Source organism: Sardina pilchardus, chromosome 14, assembly GCF_963854185.1.
Source record: "Sardina pilchardus chromosome 14, fSarPil1.1, whole genome shotgun sequence".
NCBI lineage: Eukaryota > Metazoa > Chordata > Actinopteri > Clupeiformes > Clupeidae > Sardina > Sardina pilchardus.
In genome coordinates this window covers 15,752,389-15,760,512 of record NC_085007.1, presented here as the reverse complement: position 1 = coordinate 15,760,512, position 8,124 = coordinate 15,752,389, and the positions used below count along the sequence as shown (strand labels likewise).

The following is an 8,124-nucleotide window of genomic DNA, read 5'->3' as shown; positions in this document are numbered from 1 at the left end:
AAGAGGAGAGAGATAGAGGGAGTTACAGAGAAAGGACAGTGTGAGAGAGGAGGACAAAGAGAGATAGAAGAAGAGAGAGAGAAAAACAGAGAGAGAGAGAGAGAGAGAGAGAGAGAAGGAGGGAGGGAGGGGGCTACAGCTGGAAAAAATGGCCTCTGCCTGCCCGGTCCAGCAGGAAATTCAATAAAAATTCTTCAAAAGGCCGGCCTTGACATTGAAAAATCACGAAATTATGAGAGCAGAGGGCTAAAGAAAGAGAAGAGTTATTGTGTTTGGCACGGGGACGGCAAGCCAGGAGCCCGCGGCCACGCCGTCAAATGAGCCGTCACCGGCGCACAGAGTTAAGCCTCACGCTGATTAAATATGAGACCCAAACCCAAGGCACCGCGGCAACAGAGGGTGGAGAAAGAGAGAGAGAGAGAGAGAGAGAGAGAGAGAGAGGGAGGGATGAGAGAGGGAGAGAGAGGAGAGAGAGAGACAGAAAGTAGAGAGAGAGAGAGAGAGAGAGAGAGGGAGGGATGAGAGAGGAGAGAGAGGGACAGAAAGTGGAGAGAGAGAATGAGAGAGAGAGAGGGGATAGAGAGAGGAGAGAGAGAAAGTGGAGAGAGAGAGGGACGTTGGGAGAGAGGGAGATGGAGAGCGTGACACTGAAGAAAGGAGAAAAGAAATAGAGGAGTGTATGACATCCAAAAGATGACACGAGGGGGTAGTAGGGAAAAGAGTTGCAGTATGATAAGCAAGAGAAAAGAGACAAACTTCAAATAAAGCACTGATTTTGAACTAAGAAGCAACTAGGGATCTTTAGCTTTGAATTAAAGGTGGTTGTTAAGCAATCACTTCTTCCATGCTGTGTAGAGAGAGAAAGTAAAAAAAAATAGGCCAGGAACAATTTATGACCCATTTGGCTTTCCGTAGCGGGAGGGTGGGGGCTCTCTCTCGGACGTCAGCGGCGTGGATGGATTGATTTGCCAGAGCCGGTGGAGGTGAGAAGCCTGGAGTTTCCAGCAGGCTGAAATGAGGGTCATTCTTCAAACGTGTTTGGAAATGTGTCACAGCCGCGGGAGAGAGGGCCAGTGTGTGTTTATTTTATGAGCGTGCTCATTCACTCTTTCTCTCTCTCTCTCTCTCTTTCTTTTGCTCTCTTTCCTCTCTCTCTCTCTCTCTCTCTCTCTCTCTCTTTCAGACACAGGCCCCTGTCTCTTCAGGCCTGTTTTTCCTCAGTCTCTTTGTTCATGTTAAGGGGTTTATTCAGTTAAAAAACACATAAAAGTATATTGTGCACCACTGATTATGGTGCTCTAAATCAAGTTGTCCAGGCACAATAGGCCCTTTACAGCATCGCATGAGATCGTTTCACGTTTTTTATTTATTTGATTTTTTTTTTGGTAGATTTCCTTTTGAAAACTTCATCTCAAAAGCCACGTGACAGTCATTAAACTGTCCAAAAGCTAAACATTTTGGACAGGGCCTGATGCCAGAGTCATAATACTGTGCAATCGTTGACATGTCACAACAAACAGCTTGGTTCTAGTACACATATCTCACTCATCTTAATCCTAAGCAGACCTCACTGTTGGCCCTCCACAGGAGAAGCCAATGGCATGTCGTATTCCTGACACTGTTCCTGCTGTGGACCTAATGCATGTTATTAGGGAGCGTTGTACTGTACGTGTAAAGCTCGCTTACACTTCTCATATAGGTTTGGCTCAGTCGGAAACGGCATATGTGTGAAGCTTTCTTCAGTTTTTCACATGGACGTACTGTACCTGCCATGAATGCAGGCCATACAGTATAGGTTGGTCGTTGGTCTCAGTAGCACCAATGCCATGTACAATGTGCCAGTCCAGCAGAAGGATATGGTGAAAAGGAAGATAAAGGAGGATAAAAAATCAACAATTAACAGTCTCCGGGCAAACAAAAACATCTGCACCTAATTCCCATGATTTGCGCGAGTCCTCGTAATTACAGTTAATCTCGTGGAATTCAAAGTCAACAAACATGGGCCTGGCCCGTCTGCTGTGTCTCCTCTCTTTAAAAGAGGACGCATACTTTTTTGTTTGACACGAATGCTCATCAGGGGTGAGCTCACTGAAGAGAGAGCTCCTCGTGAGACAGCGAGCGAGCGAGCGAGTGCGCCGCCACATTCCTGAGTGTCACACATGAATGTGCTTTGATGGACAGACAAGGAACTAGTGTACGTGTGATATGAGCCGCTGATAGATTAACTGGAAGGGGGAAAAAAAGAGAAACACACAGGGCTCAGTGTAGTGGTCGATGAATTGAAAACAGGGGATATTAATTTCTGTCCGTCAGGCACTCCTCAGGTGTGTGTGTGTGTGTTTGTGTGTGTGTGTGTGTGTGTGTGTGCGTGTGTGTGTGTGTACGTGTGTATGTGTGCACGTGTGTGTGTGTGTGCTAGAGCACACACGCGTCTTATCAGATGGGCTCAGTAACAACCCCGACAACGAACTGTCAAACAACATAGCCGGAGAGAGAGACGAGATACGCCACTGAATGAGCAGGAATGAGGACAGACCATCTAGACAGCAGGAAATCTCCCCCGACACAGATAAGAACCTGAGCCAAACTCAAGTGTGAATAGACGAATGTAATTACAGAGGGGAAATAATGGAGACTTCATTGGAAGTGTAACGTTAAACCTGACAGTTTTTTGGTCGGGTCTTTGACCAGCGTCGTGACACAGAAACATCCAGGTCAAGAGAGTTAGTTTTAAGACACAGGAGAGCGGCCATCGGCTCCTTTTGAGAACTACAACATGAACAGGGTCGTTTTAGTGCAGATCTGTATAGATGACATCTTATTAATCCGTATACATTGAACATGTGACATAATAATACTGTATACTGTCAACTTAAGGGAAAGATGATTTGATAAATGGTTTATTTTATTTAGGGTAGATTTATTATGACTATGGTCATGACTATGGCTCATTGTTCTGGTATTTGTACAGTATATGTTGGATCTGGAGCAGTCTGACTGACAGGCCCTTCCCTTCTCTCGTCCCCAGCGCAGAGACGTGTGGACAGCTGAGGGGCCGACGCGCTGAGATGGAAGCTGCGGGTCGGTGGCGTGTCTGGACAGATCGTTGAGTGGAGGAAGCTACTTTGCGCCGATGAGCGAGCGATGAGCGGCCTCGGCCTCAGCCTGGGGACACGGCCTCAACGTCAGGGCAGCAAACTCCCTCTGACACAGCGTTCCCTCTGAGCATCCCGCCGAAATGGAACAGAGAATCAGAGCATCAGAGTATGACAGGGATGGGGGGTGGGGACAGTATACTGTGTGTGTATGTGGAGGTTAGTTCATATCTACTAACTTTCTATCTATCTATGTATCCATCTATCTATCTATCTATCTATCTATGTGTCTGTCTATGAACAAATGAGTAGGATGAGCGAGATTGTGGGAATGAGTGGGAATCACACAGTGAAGAGGGTGAGCCAACAGTTAGATGTTTAAAAGGGAAACTCCTTTATTTTGAGCTTCCCTCTCGTCTAGCAGTGCAACTGCTATACTCACAAGGCCCCTAGTGACCTGCTCTTGTGCTGGAGTGGCGAGCTCACAGCATCAGGTGGTGTATAGGAATATGCACACAGTGTCAAATCTGCTTGCACATCATTTGGAGTACCTCTCCACTCTCTCTCTCTCTGTGTGTGTGTGTGTGTGTGTGTGAGTAGGCCTGTGCTTGAGAAATCTCTGCGCTGAGCGAGAGAGAGAAAAAAGAGAGAGAGAGAAGGGGGAGAGAGGCAGGCGGCAGAGGAGAAAGACAAGAGCGGAGCGGAGAAAGCAGAAAGAGAAAGCCTGAGAAGCCCATTGTGCTTTGAAAAGCCTCTTTGGCGCGGCGCGACGCCTCGTCTCATCAAAGCCGCGGCGCTCATAACTATTTCATCCGCCTTTTCCTCCGCTTGATTCCTGCCGCTCGAAACGTCGTCTTTCTCCGGCGATAACCTTTGAAGCGCCGAGGAGCCAAGCAAAACAAGAGAGACACCACATCTCTGTCAGCACTTCCAGATGAAACAAGCCCGTGCTAAGCTATCTATCACAGAGATTTCTTTTTTTTATTATTTATTTATTTCTTCTTCAAACCTGACGTCTGTAGCTTAATTAATTCAAGCCCCCTCATATTGGCACGGGAGGTTTGCGGAGACGAGAGGAGAGGAGATGGGTCCTTCTGCTGGCAGCTCCTGTCTCGCTGTTAAACATCTATGCTAACATGAGACACTGATATCACCGCCCCCCCGCCACCACCACCACCACACACATACACACACACACACACACACACACACACACACACACACATACATACAGATACACACACCTCCCTCCTCCTTTTCCTCTCTTCTTCTCTTGCCTTTCCTTTTTTTTTCCCAGACAGATCATGATCTGGGACACCAAACCGGTTTTTGAAGTTCAGCATTTTGAAACTGTAGCTGCTTTGGTTTTGAATGGTTGCCTAGGGGCGACATTGTGTTTTCTCTGCTCTCTCTTTTTTTTTCGGAAGGATACGCTTAAGCTATCTGACAGCTGAGGGTGAGACTTAACACGTCAAGGCATTCACCTAGTGGGAACTACAAAGACACAGATACAGACGGAAGTGGGGAGGGAGGAAGAGTGGATGAAGAAGTAAGCTGCTGGTTCTCCTCTTTTCTCACAAGTGCTTCATCTTTTTTGATGCATCGGGTGCTGTTGGCATTGTTGTTATTGTTGTTGTGCATGTTTATGTTGTTGTTTTTTTGTCTCTCATCTCTTTTATTTTGTTGCTGTTCCTTATCTCTCATGACTTTTTTTTTTTTCTCCCAAAACTCCTTCTATAGCCCTTCACGACACACGCTCAAAAGAAACAAGACTCTCCTCTGTTAAATCCTCTGTTAAATATTGACTGTGTTTTCTTGTTGACACCTCTGTGAACTTGCGCGCCCTCTCGGCTAACAATGGCTTCAGGCTCCCTGCATTGATTTTACCCACAGTCACGCACTTCCAAATGCCAGGAGGAGAACCAAAGGGACGGGAGGGGTGGTGGGGTGTTGAAAGATCAGTGGATAGGCTGGTTGTTGTTCTTGTTTTTGTGGCCAAATGATCCCCCACCAACTCCCCTTGACCTTTTGGGATGTTAAGGCCTTACCTCCCTGGGGGTAGATTTGGGTGGATTGGGGGGTCGTTTGACGAGAGGAGGAGATCTGACACTGACTGCCATGACAATTACCAGCTCCCCTTCCTTCATCTGATACGCATTCGACTGTCAATCAAGCTGGCCGGCCGAGTAAGGAGAAAGCTTGAGATATTTCAGAAGTTTGGAAGTTCCTACATTTTATACATTCCACATTCCAAAACTACACACCAGCTACAGCAATTAATCTACTTTTATTAGACTTAATGGAATGAGTGATAATTGTGGGACCTGAACCCACCAGATGCAAGTGCTCAATATCATCAATCATTCGGTGTATGAATTACATATTTTTTGTTTGTATCTAAAATTGTTGCACATTTACATATGAAAACATTATTGCAGATTTCAAATATCCTCAAGGTCTGAGGTCAGAGTTTGCATAGCTAAGTGAGCAGTTGAAAACGCTGTGCGCATGTTAGCTACTTCGGAAATGAACTGTAGGACAAAATCATGTTGAGCCCATGCTGAGGGCAAATAAATTTGCTCTGTGCATAGGGCCAACATGACTCTGCCCTGTGAAAATAAATGTGTTGTTATAGATGGATGTTGTGAGGTGTAAGTGTTCACTGATGATACTGTGGAGTGTGTACTGGGACTGGGCGCCACACAGCCACAGCCTAATATAACCAACCTCAGGCAATATAAAGATAGGGCCTATACATGATATTTAATAGTGCAAACCGTACCAAATAATGGATTACCTGTCTCGAAAATAAAAAGACATCCTTACATTCTTAATGTAATTCTTTTTATAATGGTGTATAACCAACAAAGTCAAAGCATAAAATGCTTAGCAATGTCTTCACGATTCAATATTTTTCCCCCTTTTTTCACTATTGATTATATTAGAATTTAGTGTGTTTAAGTGTTAATGAACCACTTAAATCTTCTTGATTTTGGGCAAAAGTTCATTTCATTTTCCATTTATTTTTATGAAGCTGTTTTATGTGATGGATTTCTTCTCTGTTACCCAGTGGGAAATCTTACTGGAAAGACTGAACACCAAGTGTGCCATCCAGTACTTTGCAACAATTGCATGTATCTGGTGACAAGAAGAAGCAAGAGCCACAGGCTGTAGGAAGACTTCAGGTATTATTTTTTTAAAGACTTGCAAGGCAATTTTTGAATATCTGAAGATCTGTATAGCATAACACAAATGTCTCTTCCACTTGCAGGGTTCTCTGGAAGACCAGATTATTGCTGCCAAACCGCTGCTGGAGGCTTATGGTAATGCTAACACTGATAACTCCTCCCATGATGTGAGTTAAATTCTCATCAATACTCTAGTAGTCTGAGACTGGATATGAGACTGATTTTCTTTTCTTTTTTTTTGCTATGAGACATTATGTGACCTCATACAGTTTAAATTCAGCAGAATTGGAAAACTGGCTAGTGCAGATATTGAGACTTGTAAGTATATTAAATAATTTGTGTTTATTAATGTGTATAGCTGCCTGTAATTTTGTTTAATAAAACGAACAATTTTCTTTCTAAACAGACCTGCTGGAGAAGTTTGGAGTTTCATTCCAGTTTCCAGATGAGAGAGACTACCACGTCAGATGATGGCCAGCAACATGCCTGAACTGATTGGTAAAGTTTATAGTTCAATGCCAACATTAATATGATTAGTCATTCACAAAATAAACAAATGTTGCTCCTTTTTTCCCTCTAGAGAAATGTCCATCATTACACAACCAATAAGACTTCCCCATGTGCAGTCAGGGTCAGAAAGTAGGTTTCATTTAGTTATTGTCCTTATTGTCCATTTTTTTCTTTTTCAAAAGTGGCCAATGGCCGTCTTTCAATCCTGGAATAGGAGTGCATGTTCCCCGAAGCCTCTGACACCACTTTCAAGAACAAGCTGTATGACCAGCATCTTGGCAAGGCCAATGCTTTCCAGAAGCCCAAGCCTGCCAAAGGCAAGGCTGAGGCCCACTGCTCCCTGGTGCACTATATGCTGGCACTGTGGAGTACAACATCGCTGGCTGGACAAGAACAAGGATCCACTGAATGAGTCTGTGGTGCAGCTGTATCCGAAGTCATCATGTCAAACTGCTGCTGGTCCTGTACTCACCTGCCATTGAGGGTAACCAAATCAACATCAAGTCTAAAAGCTGATGAGGAATTATCCTTTGTATTATTAATTACTTAATTCATCTTTTGCATGGAGAATGGTGGTGGTAAGAAGAAGGGTGTACCTTGAAACACATCAACAAACAATGATAAAGTCATTCCTAAGAAAGATCAGGGAGTCATGTCACTGCATCTTTTTCACAATAGGAGGACCAGGAGGAGATTCTTGAGGAGAATCCAGCTCTCCAGGTAAAAAGGTGGTGTTTTGGGTCATGTCCTTTATCTTACACCTTGTATTTGCTTGAAAATTTGATGTCTCTGTATGTTGACAGGTCTTATGCAGATCTTCCTGGTCATTCACCAGCTCAGGTGCAATGGTGTGCAGGAGGGTATCAGAATCTGCTGAAAGGGTTTCCCAAGCTGAATCCTCTATGGTGACTTCACTTTCTGACTAGCGAATCATGTACTAGTGAGATCATTATAGTTTAGCTTACAACTAGACACAAACACAGACAGACAGACAGACAGACACCTTCAACAATCAAGCTAACAACGAGCCAGCCAATAGGCTATAGTTAGCCCAGTGGAATGGACTACTGTAGGTAGCAGGCTGGAAGGAACTTGCTATTTGGTAAGAGTTGGTAAGAGGAGCAAAGCAATTAATTTGGAAAAACACAAGAGTTCTCAAGAGACAAAACAGCAACATTTATGTAGCATACTGTATGCTCATCACAGTTGCCCCAGTCAAGTCACGTGACAGACTGAGTTAGCTATTAGGGCAGCCACAGTATATTAGCATCAGCTGGTTTCCGTCTGTTTGAACCATTTGCAGTTACTGCCAAGAAACAAGTTTCCCGTAA

At 44.4% G+C, this 8,124-nt stretch overlaps 1 long non-coding RNA gene across 1 annotated transcript; it reads left to right on the top strand.

Moving 5' to 3' along the window:
- The first annotated feature begins 4,363 nt into the window (after positions 1–4,363).
- Positions 4,364–7,396, top strand: LOC134101049 (uncharacterized). The gene is made up of 5 exons (XR_009941342.1): positions 4,364–6,280; positions 6,367–6,418; positions 6,532–6,601; positions 6,690–6,781; positions 6,976–7,396. It is a non-coding gene; the product is annotated as an uncharacterized LOC134101049 (long non-coding RNA).
- The last annotated feature ends 728 nt before the right edge of the window (positions 7,397–8,124 follow it).